Here is an 18438-nt window from a genome sequence, read left to right on the forward strand (position 1 = left end):
TTCCTAGATTATTAAGGCCTAGGTTGGAAGAAAGTGTTTGCCGAAAGATTCTAGAGTGTACAGATTCCTACCTGGGAGAATCCAAGTGACTAAATGTTTTCTTCATAGCCAAGCCTATCCCACTGACCCCTCACGGTTTATGCCAAGGTTGTGGATCAACAGACCTTGTTTAGGGTCACAGAATCCTAGGATAGGAAGGAAACAATGTTCTGTGCTTTTCTTCTGTGAGGGATCTTTAGAACTTAGTCTCCTTAGTCAGCAGTTCTTGCTTTGAGAACCTCCAAGACCTTTTCGGGTGGGTGAGAGAGGTCTGCAGGGTCATAACTATTTTTATAATAGTACCGGGTATCTATTCCTGCTCTCTCACAGGTGTATAAAAGAGTTTTTCAGAGCTGCATGATGTGTGATGATGTTGTATGGTGAACACTGCTCGAAAGTCTGTGTAAGTCAGTGAGCTAATTTTATTTTCCAGTGACCAGTGCATGGGGTTTCCCAGGTGGTGCTAGTGGTAAAGAATCTGCCTGCCAATGCAGGAGATGCAAGACACACAGGTTCCATCCCAGAGTCGGGAAGACCCCCTGGAGTAGGAAATGGCAACCGACTCCAGTGTTCTTGCCTGGGGAATTCCATGGACAGAGGAGCCTGGTGGGCTACAGCCCAGGGGGTTGCAAAGAGTCGGACACGACTGAGCGACCGAGCAGGCACACGTGCACAACCAGTGCATGATGCTATGAAACCACACATGGAAAAGGGTCCATCCAAAGTGCAAGACAAACCGATGGGTTTTAATAGAACCGAGTACAAGGAGTTCATTGGTAAGTTTCAGATTCCACTCTGCTACCACCCTTTAAGAAACTAGCCCTTGTTGAGTTTTGGTGTAGCACTGAAGGAGAACTTCCAGCATTAGCTGAAAATGAAGGCTAGATTTTCTCCCTCTGTTTCAACCAAGCAGCATATCACAGCGACTTAAATTCAGAGACACTTTTGAGAATTTAACTGTTTTCTGTGAACCCAGACATTAAAGAGATTTGTGGAATTGAAAATCAGTATCACTCTTCTCACTAACTTTTTTGTTTTGAAAAAATATGGTTATTTTGCTGTTTTATGTAAGGTGCAGTGGGTACCTTGTTACTTAAGCTAAATGAATTAATACAGATTTTAAAATTCAGTTTTCACTTTTAATATGAATATCATTAAAGGTGATCTATGTCATTAAAAGTGCTTTGGGGTCCTCAGTATATTTTATGAGTGTAAAGAGGACTTGAGACCAAAATCTTTGAGAACCCCGGGCCTCGTGTGTTGTTTACCAGGATGTATTCTTGTCATGCATATACACTGATTGCCTATTCGAAAAAAGTATTCTGTGGCCAATATATTTTGGACCAAGATGCATGCTTTGTCCCCTCTTAGAGCTTTATCATACATGTTCATATACCAAAGTCCCTCAAGTGTGTTTCCCAAATTTTTTGCAACCTTTTTTTCTCTCTTTTATTTTTAGGGTAATGGAATGTCCCACAATGAACTCTTATCGGCTCATTAAACCACACTGACTAATTATCATATAGGTTACCCTCTCCCCATTTTTCAAAAATAAAAAGCAGTTTTTCTCAGGTACTTTCCTTAAATTCATGCTTTACTTAGAGGAAGGCCCAAGGAAATTCACCACCTTATCTCCTTGCCTCTCTTTTAAAAAGGAAAACTACTCATACTTCCTTGCATTAAACTATTTTGCTTATCATCTTTGAGGCTGTTTTGAACTTCTGTTTGCAAACTCATATGTTTTAAAACTATTTTAAACACTTCTTTGTGTTAATTGGTAGCATCTGTTCCCTGTGTCCTAAGACAAAGTAATCTCCCCACACAAATTGTCCAGACTGCAGATCAAGTCCCAGCAGCCTAGCAATGGAGCTGTTACTACTGTTTGGTGTTTTTAAATGGCAAAAGATACCTTTGGTGGTGTGTCTCATGCCCCTTTATAAAACACAGGCACTTTTTGTAACAGATTTGTAAATGGCAGTGGGTTTTGTTGTATTTCTTTTTTATGACACTTTCTTTCCAGCTCTTTGGCTGCCATTGGTGGTGGGCACAATCCTAAGAGTTTTGACAAAAGCAAAGCATTCCACAGTGTGGATGGGGAACATGCTGCTGGCTGCAACTACATGGGTGTTTTCCTCCTGGAAAATAAGAGGGATGGATTAGCCAGCAGCAGCCCTTTCTGACGACAGTGACATTCTAAATTTGTGTTGAGGCAAACGTTCAGAGGTCACTTCTTTCTCTTTCTGTATTTCACATGTCTGTGTCAGGGAAAGAATGGGAACGTCTTAATGTGTTACAATAGTTAAAGGGCCTTTGGATTTTATATAGTTCAAGGGCTATCGTTTTTAATATTCTGGTCTTGCCAGTTCCTAGTTAAAAACTTAATATTGTTGGCATCCTTAGTGACTTTATGTTGCCAACTCAAAATTGATTTTCCCTTATTATTTAAAAAATTCAAGCAGAATTTACTGTGACTATCTTATTCAGTATCTTGTTCTTTTCCTTACCACTTTAGTAGTTTGAGAGAGAACTCTTTACATGTTCAAAGGGACCACATTCAGTCTATGGGAATATTTTAGAGTGTTAGGAAACTACTGGCAATTCTTTGATAGTTAAATCAGCTAGTTAACCAGATTGAAATTAACCAGACTAAGGCTGCTGTTCAGACAGCAAGAGGCTGCTTTTATCTCTTCTTTGACAGGTGAGTATAGATTGTAGTACTGTTGGGCTTCCCTGTTGGCTCAGATGGTAAAGAAACTGCCTGCAATGTGGGAGACCTGGGTTTGACCCCTGGGTTGGGAAGATCCCCTGGAGGAGGGCATGGCAACCCATTCCAGTATTCTTGCCTGGAGAATCCCCGCGGACAGAGGAGCCGGGTGGGCTACAGTCTATGGGGTTGCAAAGAGTCAGACATGACTGAGCGACTAAGCGCATTGTAGTTGAGATAGCAAAGACTGAAGAATTGTAAAGCTATGTGGCAGCTTAAGAAATCTGATGAAAATGCATTTGGACCATTGCTTGTATGAACTATGTGATGTTAGCACTTTTTGCAGCAGAAAGTCAAATTTCAGGTTTGTATATTCGTCGCAGGAGAATAGGTTATTCTAGAGGAGTCTTGACATGTGGTCATTAAGAGCTGAAGCTTTGGAGTCAGATGACCTGGGCTTCATTCTTGCCCAGTCCCATATGTGTGATCTTGGGCAAGTGATGTAGCTTCTCTGTGACTCAGTGTCTCCAACTGTAATAAGTCATGTAAAATTTCTAGACAGTGTCTTATGCATCGTAACTGTATTAGTTATTTATTTCTGTGTAACAAATTACTCTAAAGCTTGGTGGCTTAAAGTAGCAAAAACTTACTATCTCACAATTCCATGAGTAAGAATCAGGGCACACCTTAGATGGGTGTCTCTGGCTCAAAGCTTCTCCTAAGGTTACAGTCAAGCCATTAGCCTAGGCTAATGTGAGGATTGGCTACAGTCTCATCTGAAGGGTGGAGGCAGGCTGTATGTGCTTGGGACCTGCTTCCGAGTTCACCCACACAGATGTCGGCAGCCACATGGGCCCCTGCGCAGGATGGCTTCAACAGTCTGGCAGTTGGCATCCCCCGGATTAAGTAATCCAGGAGAGAACGCAAGAGGGCACCCGAGATGGAAGCCACAGTCTTGTAGCCTTGGAAGTGACATTCCATTACCTCTGCCCCACTCTGCCTGCTGGAGTCGCTCAATACAGTCCACACTCAGGGGAGAGGATTATAATAAGGACATGAATACCAAGGGGTAGGATAGCTGGGCACCATCGTCTTGGACGCTGCCTGTAACAGTAACTCATGCTTTCACGTGTATCTTCTCTCCTATCTACATGTTGGTGAATTCCAAACCTCCTCATCCAGGTGTCCACCTGATAGCTCACTAGGAAGTCTAATAGGCATCTTAAGCTTAACATGGAAAAATGGACCTTCCTGACACCTGCTTTTTCCAGTTTTTTCCATCTAGGTGAATGGCAACTCTATTCTTAGAGATGATTGGGAAAAAAATTTGGAAAGATCCTTTACTCTTTTCTTTCTCTCCTACCACTTGTTGACTTGACCTTCACCATGTGTCCGGAATATCACCTGTTCTCACAGCCTCCTCTCCGGGTGTCATCACCTCGGTCCACATGTTGAGCGTCTCACCTGCATTTTTGCAGTCGCCTAAGTGGACTCTATTTTCAGCCTTGCCTTCTTAGAATCTGTTCTTCAGACAACAGATAGAAAGATCCCTTAAAACATAAGGCAGATCATTATCCTCCTGCTCATTTCAAAATTCTCTAGTGTCTTTCTATTTTAAGGTAAAAAGCCAGTCTTTACAGTGGCCTCCTAGGCCTTTTGTGATTGTAACGTTATTCTTTTTGTGTATTACTGTATAAAATGTTGTCAGTATGCATAATAAATACTATATTAATCTATGTCTGGGTAAACACATCTTAATATGTTTAAGTTACCTAGAATTTATTTTTTACCCTCTTTTCTCTTTTAATTTTTTTTAAAAAACACTGTTTTAATTGGAGGATAATTGCTTTACAACAGTGTGATGATTTTTGCCATACATCAACATGAATCTGCCACAGATATACATATGTCCCCCCATCCTCAACCCCTCTCCCACCTCCCTCCCCACCCCATCTCTCAGGTTGTCTCAGAGCACAGGCTTTGAGTGTCCGGCCTCATGCATCGAACTTGCACCGGTCATCTGTTTTACATATGGTAATATACATGTTTCAATGCTTTTCTCTCAAATCGTCCCACCCTCGCCTCCTCCCACTGAGTCCAAATGTCTGTTCTTTACATCTGTGTCTCCTTTGCTGCCCTGCATTGTAGGATTGTCATTAGCGTCTTTCTGTTTTGTGAATGGTGTAAGGGAGTGATCTGACTCTTCTCAAATGGAAAGCTAATCTGCCCAGCACTATTGATAGACAAGAACACTCGTTCCCCACCAAGGGGTTATTCCGCCACGAACCCATTACTCACCTTCTATGCAATCTGTGTCTAATTGTTGGAATTTAGGATTAAAATGAATCTTAATGGGTCATATAAGATAAAATTGTGTTTGTGGAAATTTAATTTGATGTGGTATAGTCAATTGTGTATAAAAACAGCTTGAATTATCACTAGGAATTCATTATGGAGAGCCCTTACTTAGGTCCCTTTATTTGATAGATAAGGAACTAATTCTGCATAGGAGATTATGACTTAAATTTAAAAATAGACTAAGCTGCAAAACTCAGACAAAAAAAAAACACTCATGGCTTTTAGATCACTGCTTTTGAGTTATTGTTGATATGCTATACTTTGTTGCTACTGCTTATAACTGTTCAGAAAATTATCACAAAATGCTTATCAAATTTTAAAACCCTGTTAGGATATCATCTAGAGTGAAATCCCTGCTTCTGTAGCTAACTTTCAGTGCTCAGGCATATCAATGAATGCTGTAGGCCTCTGGTGTTCCTTTCGTCTTTCTGGACTTTTGGTCTTATCTCTATTTATAACTTCAACCGGCAAGCAAGAATGGGCAGGCAAAGGAGATTAAACTCAAGCCAGTTTGTTTTGTGGGTGATTAGCAGCACTGCTGAAAAGTTTTGTTGAAGGAGGAAAGTATATTACGATTCTTGCTTAAAAGGAGGTGTATAGAATTTTCAGTGGTTTTCTTTTGATATAAATGGTTTCATGCTTGTTGCACTATGTGTAATTGAGGGTCAGCTATAAAACACAAAATGAATCACTTCCAAGTTCTTCACATCTACAGAGATAAGAGTGGGAAATCTTGTCACTCAGATGAGTCCTTTTTTCTTTTCTCTGCTCTGCAAATAGTCTAAAGCTTACTCCTCTGAACACCTGGTTTTCGAAGCCAGAGATAGGGCCCTGAGCTAATAATGGAGACGTATCACCTCTCCCAGATCACTCGGCTCTGCTTGGTGACAAGAATATAATCCAGAAATGAATTTCTTTACACAAAAATAAAATAGAAAAAGAGAAAGAATACTATGAGAAAGTATTGTGTCTCTGGTAAACTTTTCAAAGCAACACAGTACATTGTATTCAGTGACATTATTATGCCCATTAAGAGTCAGAGGGCATGAGTGATTAAACCCAGAGTCTAGTCAAGGCCCAAATTAACTTGCTGGGTGACTTTAAGAGGTCCTTCACCCTCTCTGGGCCAGCAGCTTTATTTGCAGAAGAATCTTGGACTAGATGACAAAGACACTTCTAGTTCTAAAATACCAGTACATAAAGCTGGTAACAAGAGAATTGCAGCAGTTTATTTTTAGTAAAAGAAGATTGATACCAGCCAGTAACTCTCAGTGGGCTTGCTTAAATCCTCCTCTCTTCCAAATTCTGTTTTTACCAAAACGGTAAACTGAAGACAGTTTGTCATGCTTTGAACTTCCTGGCTCATGTTGATTTGTATCAATATGTTACTGTTACACATTTGAGTGGGAGCTGAGTTACATTTCATGAAAACTGCTCAGAAAACTAATAAAATCGTTACAACCTCACTTTCAGTGGGTATTGATAGCATCAAGAAAAATAAAAGAGCCTTGGCCATTTTCAGGCATTTGCTCTTCCAGCTAGACTGAAAATATAATGGCCTTACACTCAACTCACTTGTTTAAACATTAACCAAAGTGGCTTTCTCCTCCTCCTCAAAATGTTGAAGTGCCAACATGAATTTAACCAGCAGTCCACACCCCCCACCCAAGTCCTCATCAAAAAACATTGAGTATTCTATAAAGTAATAGCTTCAGAAGGCTTTCAAGGAATTGATTATTCACACAGCAGCCTAGTGAGGTGCAGAAAGTATATGCTGTCTCTCACAACTGGGTCAGTGCGTGGTGAGCTCCTTGATTCAGGACCTTTGGAGATGCATAGAGGCTTTCCACTTACAAGTGGGGTGCAGTCACATAGTTAGAAAATGGGGTGACAGCCTTCCAATGGGCTTTTAGAATCGATGCAGAAGAGCTCAAAAAAGCCTCAGAAAGGGTGCAGACATCTTTTGAGGATCGTTTCCAGGCTCTCAAATGGCCATTGTCAAAGAACAAACGGGGGGGGCGGGGGGGCGGGTTTGACTAAGCATCCGAAGAAGCTCGAACAGCACCCTGTGACCAGTGAGCCTTGGAAGCTCACAGCCCAGTGGAGAACTTTTCAGAGCGACTTGTCACACACAGTTCTAATGTGTGGGCTTTATCAGCTGCTCTGAGTGGGGGTTAAGAGGCATGCATATTTTACCCATTCATTATATATTCAGTGTGTGAAATAAATGCCGCTTTCCAGCTTGGGTGGAGAAGGTTATTTATCAAGATAGACCAAGTCAGAACGAAAGCCCATTAATTACCTGTTTGGAGTACAAAATGGAAAAAGTCCTTTCTCTTACACTTTGCCATTTCTGTTTAATCCTAGTAGTTCTTCATTGAAAACTACTAATATTAGCTCCTTCAATTTGAGTCTTTCACGGGCAGAATCAGATGAATTTTAATTCAAAACATAACTTTCTCCACTTTCTGCCCTCGAGAACTGCACGTCAGTATCTCTATTTCAACATCACGAATTCTTTAATTTCTTATTTCAGTTAGTGAACTTGAAATCTTGCAAGCACATTACCAGCGGTAAGTGTCCTAAGATGCAGCACCTAACAAATAGGGACTTTGTTGTCTTCCCCCTCAACCCCAACCCTCCCCGTCACCGGCATTTCAAAGTACCATATGGAGATGGGTTGTGTGATAGATTCGTTCTGGTAATTAACATGCTTGTTTGAGGTTATAAAATATACATCTGAGAAAGGCCAGGGATTTCCCCCTGAATATCAACGAACTGCTTGAAGTGGCATTTATTTTTCATTCTGACTTGGTGTTGTGTTTTGTTTTACTGCAGCAGTCTGGAGCAAAATGAAAGAGCTGATGTCGAGGCCTCCCAAGTAGTGCTGCTACAGACCATGAGCAAGAGAGAAGGAGGAGACGTTGGTCTGCACGAACGATCCTGAAACGCAAATGGTCTTGGGTAAGTCATCCGAAGGGCTTGGCATCCATCAGCTGTAAATTTCATCCATCATCGTTGGTTTGGTGTCCCAGGACATCTTATTCAAGTTCTCTACAACCCGAGCAACAGGATGTTGAGGAAATGTTGATCAAGTGCCAGAGAGCCGAGAGAACAATGAAGTTGACTTAGTGTGTTCATTTCTGAAATTTGCAGAAGAGTAGGATTTGAGCGGAATGCATTGGTGGTTTTAGGAAAGACCAGAAAGAACCGAACTAAACACATAGGCAACAAACTTTATCTTCTGTGTATTTCATTTCACTGGAGAGAATATTGGATTAATCACATGAGAGACAGTAGACTCAGTCTAGTGGCACATTTGTTATCCTTTAAATGAAGTATTGGGATGAGCAAGGTGAGAGGCATTGTGAGTTTCCAGAGCCTATTCAACAGGATCTATTGTGAACCTTTAAAAAAATATATTTATTTATTTATTTGGCTGCGTAGGGCCTTAGTTGTGGCATGTGGGGTCCTTGTTGTGTCATGCAGGGTCTTGCGTTGGCTCAGTAGTTGTAGCACAAGGACTTAATTGCTCTAGCGGTATGTGGGATCTTAGTCCTCTGACCAGGGATCAAGTCTGCATCCCTGCATGGAAGGTGGATTCTTAACCACTGAGCAGCCAGGGAAGTCCCTATTGTGAACCTTTTAACTAAACATGGTGTCCTGGAACGACAGTCTTGGTTTGGGGGTGAGGGGGGTGTGGAATGCAAATTTGCCGAGCTATAAATAAATAATAAATTCCAAACTCAACACCAAAATAATGTGGACTTCCAAGGAAGTTTTATCAGCCTACTTCAATGTATTTCTTGGAAACAAAGCCTCAGATGGAAGCCCAATTCTGCTCACATATCTTGGTGACCTCGGACCACTTATCCACCCTCTTGGAATGAGTCACCTGTAAAAACACCACTGTCTTGAGGGTGTCCAGGGTGGCTTGCAAATGTGAAATTCCATGGTTCACTCTAGTGAAGTTAATGAAATAATTATACCTTTTGATTCTTGCTTCTCTGGATTTATGGTGTGCCCTTGGCAAGTCGTCATTGGCAGGGGGCTCACTGGACCAGCCACTGCGAAGAAACGGGTGCAGGCACCAGGGGTTGCTCCTTCCTTCTGTTTGGTGACACAGCCCTTTGGACAAGCAGGCTTTGCAGTGTCTGGCTCATAATTTATTCCTTTGCTGCATTAAAGAAAACATGGCATAGTGTTCTATGAATATAATATTAGAATAAATGAGATAGGTTGCTTTTGAATTCTTATCCTCTATTTTTCTCTTGGGGATCTAACTTCTTCCTTCTCTGTGCTCGATGTCACTGTGTCATGGGTTTTCTGTCAGTCCTTTAACCCCGCAGAGCCCCAAACTTTGTTTCACGTTGAATGGAATTTATGATTTCTCTTTCTTACTCGGTATCCCTTATTCTGAAGCAGAGCTGTGAATGACACGTTAAATGATGTTCACATGTCACTCTTGTTAGCAGCTGGCTGGCTGTCAGCCTCAGAGTGGTGCATTATTTGGGTTTCATAACAGCATTTTTTTTCTCTTACAAATGTTAAATTACAAAGTGCAGGAAACCACATGAATGTGGCAGAATGAAAAAATGCAAACACAGTGTTAGATGGAGATGCCAGTTTTATGATTTTCCTGGTGACCATCTTCTCCTGCAGTCGATGTACAAAGCCTCTCTACCTGTTCGGTGGTGGCCTTGTAGCCCTGTCTCCGTCTTCTGTTATGCCTTGTGCGGCTGAACGGAGAGGTTGGGTTAAGATGATTGCACGGGGCTGTCTCTTTTTATTGAAGTGCTTCCTGACCACCAAGCCTGGCTCACACTCACAAAGTCTGCCCTGAATCCTCAGGGCCTAACGACTGACTTCTCCTTATGAACTCCTGTACCAATGACAGCCTGCATGTTAAAAAAATTTTTTTTTAAATCCTTGGCTCTGCACCACTTTGTGCATTTGTAGACTTGAGGACAGGAATCAGGTCATAGCCCAGTGGTTCTCAAAAGGTGGTCCAAGCCCCAGCACCCCCTGCAGCAGAATCACCGGGACGTGTGTATTAAAGCTGCAGATTTAGCAACACGGGGCTCAATGAGTCACAATTTCTGAGGGTGCTGAGCCCAGGAAACTCCTCTCAGAGAGCTCTTCCGCATTGAGGTGTGCGAGTAACTCTCTGAGGCTACTTCTTCATCCTCCTCTTGGTCTCCTTGCCCGCAGCAGAGGGTCCAGATCTGAGCACATCTTAATGTGCCCAGGAAATACTTGCGCGTTGATCTGAGCAGTGTCAAACCGTTGAGGGTTACGATCGCTCTTCTATCTCCTGACCTTATCAGGATGTGGAGTCAGCGTATTCTCTGAACCCCTGAGAAACCCCTTTATGTCTAAATGTGTGAAATGCTCCCCTAGGTCAGCGGCTCCTTTAGAAACCTGGTTATGTCTCTTGCTGTGTTACCACTGACTCTTGACTGTTCCCTGGTAATGGCAGGAACCCTAACCCCATGTCTAGCAGAGCAGAAACATCAGCTGTGGGTGCAGGACTAGATGGAGCCGATAGGATGGGAGAAGGACGGGAGGGAGGCGTGGTGCTCTGGTGACTTGGATGCTGTATCCTTGGCTCCCAGAGCCTCCCCTGCTGCCTGTGGCCATTCATTCTGAATGCTGTTACTTTGAGCTGCTAGGCTTTTGTCCGTTTGGGTGGCAGGAGAGCGGTCCCATTGCTGGAAGGATAAAGCTGAGCTGCAGCGGACACAGTGTCAAAGCACCCGCAGTGGTGGTGGCGGATTCAGGATCTGACTCTCACGTTGACAGATGGCGATGGTGATGCTTGACCCTCTCCTTCCCTCTTCCACCTCCAGCCCGGCCTTGGATGATCCAGAAGAGATGTGGTGTTTGCTTTTGGGGCGTCTCCTGAAGGGCTTTGCTGGAGGATCCACAACCGGCAGAGCATCAGACAGCTAGTTCAAGTCAGAAACTAAACCGAAGAACTCACAGAAGTCTGGCTGGCCGAGGAGGGAACAAGTAGGGGAATCAGGAAATTTATTAGCTGCCAAGATAACCACTATCCCAGGCACCAAACACTTTCTGCAGCCTTTCTTTTGACTCTTGCTTTGTCTCGGTTTTTCCTAGCACAGTTGTGCCAAAGCTGACTTAAGCTTGTGTTAAGAGTACATTCGAGGCTGGCGACAGGAAAGCATCTTCTTCTGGGTCTCCACCTAACCTCAGCTGCTGGGGGTTTGGTAAGCAGAGAGTCGACCAGCGTGGATGGGGCTTTTTCTCAGATTCTCAGTTAAGGGAAGGAAAGAAATGCATGGGTTTCCAAAGCAGTGTTAAGGGCAAAAGAGGCTTTTTAATATATGCTTTGTGGAGACCTGACTCGATTTTCCTCTGTGTGACCTCTTCCAGATATAAGTTACTGATATAAGCATCTTCGAGCCTTTGTTCAAGGCTTTAAGCGATAACCAGGGAGAAAATTAAAGAAATGATAAAGTGTGTGATTTTTGCGAAATACCAGGTGCTGGCTTTGCTGTTTGGGAGGTCTTTAGCAGTGCCTGGAATATTTCCTTTCAAGTAGCTGTCCACAGTTGGAAAAGAGAAAAACTGCTTTTAAAAGAGCGTATGTCTCTTTAGAAACTATGTCACTTGTGCTGTTTAGCACGAGGCAGCCTTGAGAATTGCAGGGTTTCCGAATGGCCACCTAACCCCTGGGCCCTGCTTCTGGAAGGCAGATGGGAGAAAAAAGCAAGCTCAGCACCCTCCTTGAAGACCACGGTTGGAAAGCTCTCAGAATATGTTCTAGTTCAGAGGAGTTAGTTACCCTCTGCGTCCCTGAGCTGCTGGGCGGTAAAGCGGCACCAGGCATGCCTTCGATGAGATGTGTTACAACTCGCTCTTCTCCTGATACCATCACGGGCTAATAATTACATCAGCCCTTCAGAGCAGCTGTGTGGTTTGGTCTAACTGTGAGTGAAACCACACCAGTTCAGGAAACGCAGTGAATTGTCTTGTAAAAGGCGTCATCAAAGCCCACGTTGACTGCCTTGGAAGGTACCCTTCCTTGGTGACAGTTTGAGAGCTTTGAAGGGAGGTGTTTGCTCTGCCTCAAAAGAAGTTAGAATTAAACGGCCACGTTTGCACACTGTCGGAGTGAAAACTGAAACTCACCCATGTTGGTTCCTGCACGCGCGCGCCCTGAAGGCTTCACCGCTTCGCGGCATCATTATCAGCCCCGCTCAAATGACTAACACTGTTCCCCTTTCTCCGCAGGGTTTAAGGTCACTGACTTCCAACTTCCCCCCAGATGGCTCTGATTTGAATATTCCAAAGGTGTCTTCACCTTGAGTCTAAACCTGTACCTGTCACTCTCCTGTCTCCCTTTATGGGTTCCTTGTTTAGAGAAACAAGGTCACCAACCAGCTAGTCACTGAGGCTGGTCACCTCCTCCTCTTCCTGTATGTCATCTCTTGACCACATGCTGTAGTTTTGCCTCTTAAATAGATTACAGACTAGCCATTCTTCTCCTTTCCTCACCTAAGTTCTCTTTCAGGCTGTTAGCATCACTTGCCTGGACCAGGGCAGCCACTTCCAAAGAGTATTCTGCCTTTTTTTCTTTTTAAGGTTTATTTTACTTTTTAGCTGTGCTGGGTCTTTGTTGCTGTGCGTGGACTTTCTCCAGTTGCTGTGAGCAGGGGCTGCTCTCTAGTTGCCGTGCATGGGCTTCTCATTGCAGTGGCTTTTCTTGTGTTGAGCACAGGCTCTAGGCACTCAGGCTTTGATGGTTGTAGCATGTGGACTCAGTAGTTGGGGTGGGTGGGCCTAGTCGCTCCATAGCATGTGGGTTCTTCCTGGACCAGGGATTAAACCGATGTCCCTTGCATGACAAGGCGGATTCTTAACCACTGGACCCCCAGGGAAGCCCCGAAAGAGTATTCTTGCCTCCAGTCTTTCCTTTCTGTATTCCATTCATCCTACTGTTTTGAGCATTACCGTCTTAAAGAAAAGGATCGGATTGAATTATTCCTGAAAACCCTTGACAGTGTTTGGAAGTACAGAAGACTGTTTCTAATACAATGTTAAGCATAAAATTCGTAATTCAAAATTGCACACGCATATTGGTCACAAAGTCATGATGGGAATGGGTGCCTGTCAACAAAGACTAGAAGTGAATAAAGCAAACAGGAAAGATGTTTGCAGTGTGAGAGTGATCGGTACTTCTTTCTTTAAAAATAGCTCTCTTGGTATTTTTCATAGTAATGAATGAATAGGATGAAATGAAAGGAAAAATTTAAAGCATTTTCATTAGCTTTTTCTTCCCTGTGAGATAATGTGAATTTCATCGCATGATATTTGAAACCCCCTAGGAGCGACTTCACTTTCACTTTTCACTTTCATGCATTGGAGGACATGGCAACCCATTTCAGTGTTCTTGCCTGGAGAATCCCAGGGACGGCGGAGCCTGGTGGGCTGCCGTCTATGGGGTTGCACAGAGTCGACCAAATCACAACCGAAGCGACTTAGGAGCAGCAGCAGCAGCAGGAACTCATTATCAGCTCAGTGTTTAAACCTCATCTGCCACCCCTCTCATCTCTCCACACACTTCTCTCTACTCTGAACATACTGTATATTTTAATAATCACGCCTTCCTTCACGTTGATTCTTCTGCGTGAAATTCTGTTTTTCTGCCCAGTGGACTCCTCTTTCATTGAGGCCAAATAGAAATGTCCCCCTTTCCTGCTCCATGTACTGCGATTCTTTGTTTACATAGTTATCTCTGTGGGTGGCTCATGACAGTAGAGATTGGTTTATTTTAAACCTTGTATTCCAAGTATTAAGCCCATTCTGCCACATAATTTAGCTCAGTGCATCTTTATGGAAGGTGAGAAGAAAAGAAAGAATTCATTTATGAATATACAAGTAATCCTTCAGGTGAGATGTAACATTTTTCAGATAAGCTCAGTGCTAATTACCTTGTTATAGAAATGATATAAAGGAAATGTTTTGGTTAAATAATTTTTACAAAAGTTGTTGGATTCAGCATTAGACCATTTTCACTAAAGAAATAGGGTGGATCTTTGGTATTTGAAAATTCTAACATCAGGGAGGATCATGTCAGCTTCTCAGTAGCCATATCTGTGAAGTTACTAGAAATTGCTTTTTTTTTTAAAAAAAGTGTATTATGTCATGAAAAATCATATTGGCCAAATCATAAATCCAAAGAAATAACACATCCAGTGCTGGCAACGTACTATGAATAGGTGGTATTTTTTCCTAAGGGAATTTAAAAAGCCAAGAGTGGATAGCAGGAAAGCATTGATGTAACATTTTCAATTCTGAAAGGCTATTCTGCTCTGGAAATATACTTGTTACTATTTTTTCATTTCTAAGAATTCTATTTGGTTAAAATATCAAAGGAGAAAAAATATCTTGGCTTAAATAGAATGAAAAGTCATCTTCAAAATTAATTTGGCATCCTCAAAATTTCTTTTTCAAATGGGGGAGTAGAATGGTTTTTTTAGTGTCACGTGTTAAAAATGCCACTAAAAACATCATCATTGGCACTTGTTTGCAAGGAGTTCAGAATGGGATTTGTTGGAGATGAATGTGTGAGGCATGTTACATATCTTTTTAAAGAATATTTTATTATCAGGGTAAGAATGTTTAATACTGTATATTATTTTATAACATAATTTTTCCTATTAATGTTTTAGTTACAGTCAGTAAGCTGGGAATAGAGAATTTCAATTTGAGGTTTGCCAGGTTTTTTTTTTAAAAAGGAACCAAAATATTTTTATTAATATTGAATAAGTGATATAGTTGTCTACATAAAAGTCCAAGAGGATCTATAGACAAACTATTAGAATTAACGAGTTCTTCAGCAAGATTGAGATTTGCCAGTTTTTTTTTTTCTCTTTGCATGCTATTCTTACCCAGCTTTCCATTTTCTTGTGTATAAAATTATGCCAAAAGTTAAGCCAGTGTTAGATGAGCAGATTTTAAGAAATTGGCCAGTCAACAACATTGACTACCGATGAGATGCATTAAACACCACATCACTTCTCAGCCTTGCATGTGAGTTGATCTTTGCTTGCCACAGTGAAGAAACCTTTGCTGAAGTTTCTTCTTTTCCTGTCCTGAGCATCGCGTTCATGTGAAAGCCAGACCCTTCGGCTCTCTGGAAGACGCGTTAAGAACCAGACCAGGGCTTAGGTGGATGAATGCACAGGGTTAGTTATTCTCTGGTGCCCTTGGCAACAGGGCTGCGGCCTTGCCCAGTGACTGCTCCAGCTCCTTTAGCAGGAGGTACTGGCTGTCGGATTGTCCTTTTGTGAGAGCCGGTACTCGAAGGCATCCTACTTTGTGAGAGAAGCTCCAGCAGGCGATAGACAGCTGTGCGTTTCATCAAGCTTCGGGTGCTCCTCGGGGCTAAAGTAGGTGCTTATCTTGAACTGCCCTCTGCAGACCACGTGTGTGGGTCCATGGGCTGATCCTGCGGCCCTAGTTCCCTGAGGTGGTTTAGTGTTGGTGCGTGCAGGCGGGGGAGTCTGCAAGCTAGAGTAGCCCAATTAGGAAGTCCGTTCCTGAGACCTTAAGGATCTCAGTCCAGAACAGGACACCTTGATGGATCTAAAGTTTTAAAACCCAGCCCTGAGAGGACTGATTATGGTCCTTAGAGGTTTTTTAAAATAGGACATAATGAATTGCTATAATGCTGTTGGAAAACAATGCCATTCAGCGTAAGAGCAGAGGTTCTTGACACAGACTGCCCGAGTCTGAATACAAATCTGCCCCTAATCAGCTGTGTCATGTTCAGCAAGTTCCTCAACCTCCTTGGGTCTTGGTTCATCCATCCCTGGACTAGGAGAAATTACTCAGCATCTATCAGAGTTGTGAGAATGAAATGAAAAGTTAAAGCTGTAACAAAACGTTAGCTGTTATTATCATGTCGGGCTTTCCTGGTGGTTCAGTGGTGCAGAATCTGCCTGCCAATGCAGGAGATGTGGGAGCAAGCCCTGGGTGGGGACGATCTCCTGGAGAAGGAAATGGCAACCCTCTTCAGTCTTCTTGCCTGGAGAATTCCATGGACAGAGTGGCCTGGATGGCTACAGCCCATGGGGTCACAGAGTTGGAGATGACTTTGTGACTAAACAATGTTATCATGTTACTGTCAATGGTATTCAGTTGGACTGGTCCTCATTTGGTAATCAAACTTTTCCAACCTTTGCCTTCCTTCAAACTGAGTTTATGAATTTATGATTAGTTACGGAAGGGGAAACTATGAGTGAGTTCAGTTAGGGAAGGTGAGGAAATGCTGTGAGAAAACAGAGAAGTGACAGACTTGGTCTCCTTGCTGGTGGTGAGGATCTGGAGGAGGCGTTCTGAGCCCGACATGGAAGCGAGCTAGGATCCCAGATGGCAGAGGTGAGAAGGGACGGCCTTGTGTGCCGGAGGAACCCCAGGCACTGCTTTGGGTCCAGGGTAAGGTATGTGAGGTGCAATAATGAGAGCTTAGGAGGAAAGAGGCTGATTTAATGATGATGATGATGATACTAATTAATGTGAATTACTAATTTAATAGCCACCTTACACCAGCCTGTGCCATTGGTGCTTTACATAAATTAGCTCTGATTGCAATTCCCTGTAGGTATCCCCATTTTACAGATGAACAATTGAATTACTCTCATATTAAGGTCAGAATATTTTCTGAAGTGGTGGAGAGCCACTGAAGGTTTGGGGATGGGAGAGGGTTGTGATCAGACTTAGCCAAGATTTACTTATCTGCTGTTAAGACTCGAAGTTTCTCGAAATTAAAGACATGTCTTACACCCCCATGTGTTGCTTATGAGCAATAGCAGTAACCCTTTAAAATGGTGGATATTCCATAAATACTGGTAGAGTCTCTTTTAAAAGCTTCCTCAGCAAAACCTGGCAGACACATTTTGTACATTTTCCCCTTTAAGGAGAAAATTAATTTAAGAATACTTTATACATCGATTTCTTTGTGTCTGTACCTATTTCATCTCCTCTGATCCTCACACGCACACATGCAAAATTGAAGGACAATGGGTGTGACTTTTCCATTCAAATTATATGTTATTATAAAGGATGAGGTTATTGGTGTTGAAGGGTATCACATGGGCTTGTAGGAATAAAGCTAGGATTCCAACCCTGGTCTCTCCCCGACCCCCTGCCTGTACCCTGCCATCACCCCCTACCTCTTTCAAACACTTCTGATTTCCAATCTCCACTCGGGTGGTTTCTTTCACTGGTTTAAGGGCACTTGGCTTGCACTCTGCTGCTTTCAGAGAAACTAGAGCCCTCCAAGGACCTAATCTGCTTGGTTGGAGTTGATGAGAAAGGGATTATTTTCAACTGTCTTTAGGACCAGCATCCTTTTTCAATGATACTGGGAGGTCATCAAATTAGCCACTTGTGTAAGGGCCTTGTTCCCTGTGTTGGGCGGTCATGTCGACGGAACTTGCTCTTCATAGTAAAACAGAGTTTGGGAGTGAGTACATTGCAGGAATGCTAAATGCTTTGCTTCTTCTGCCTGTTTGAAACCAAACTTATGATACTAAGAAACACTTGGTAATGGGCACAGAGCGGCGTTTGCTTCCAAATGCCGTCTGAAATTTGGAGTGACATTTACTGAAAGGGGAAGTTCAGTTCTGACCATCAAAGGTCGTGGCCAGTGAACCTACGGACGCATACTGTGCAAATTCAACCCAAATCTGTATTTATTAACTTGACAAATTTTGGAGTGCTTATCTGCTCTATGAAATTGAGTAAGAGCCTGCAAAAGATCAGATCCGCTTAATGCATTTAAATCAGGACTTCTGAATGCTTGGCTCCCATGCTGGTGCCGATGTTCAGAGGCTTAGCTCAGCTGCAGCTGTCCCCCGCTTTGCAGGAGTGGGTGTTTCTCCATTTCCTGGTGAGCATCCACACTGGCCTCATCCCTTCCCTTGCCTGTCCTGCCCTCATCCACTTGAGAGAGTCAGGGAAGCAACAGCACTGTCTCCTGGGAACCCAGCCATAAATCCAGCATGTGTCCTGAATTTTATGTTTAAATATACTATATATATATATATATTATTATATATATATATATATATGGGGCTTCCCAGGTGGCGCCAGTGGTAAAGAACCCACCTGCCATGCAAGAGAGAGGTAAGAGAGGTGGGTTTGATCCCTGGGTTGGGAAGATCCCTGGAGGAGGGCATGGCATCCCGTTCCAGTATTCATGCCTGCAGAATCCTGTGGACAGAGGAGCCTGGCTACAGTCCGTAGGGTTGCACAGAGTTAGACACAACTGAGGCAACTTAGCACACACACATATATACATTTAA

At 42.9% G+C, this 18438-nt stretch overlaps 1 protein-coding gene across 14 annotated transcripts in view; it reads left to right on the forward strand.

Moving 5' to 3' along the window:
• The window catches only part of ATXN1 (ataxin 1), a 404589-nt gene that overhangs the window by 99453 nt on the left and 286698 nt on the right, over positions 1-18438 (forward strand). For 12 of the 14 annotated variants that reach the window (XM_043908469.1, XM_043908476.1, XM_043908475.1 and 9 more), the window contains one exon: positions 7940-8065. The gene's annotated coding sequence lies outside the window, so the exon portion shown is untranslated. Of the gene's footprint in view, positions 1-7939; positions 8066-10950; positions 11114-18438 lie in introns of all 14 variants that reach the window. The other 2 variants (XM_043908471.1, XM_043908473.1) reach the window with 2 other exon arrangements.

Source organism: Cervus elaphus, chromosome 7, assembly GCF_910594005.1.
Source record: "Cervus elaphus chromosome 7, mCerEla1.1, whole genome shotgun sequence".
NCBI lineage: Eukaryota > Metazoa > Chordata > Mammalia > Artiodactyla > Cervidae > Cervus > Cervus elaphus.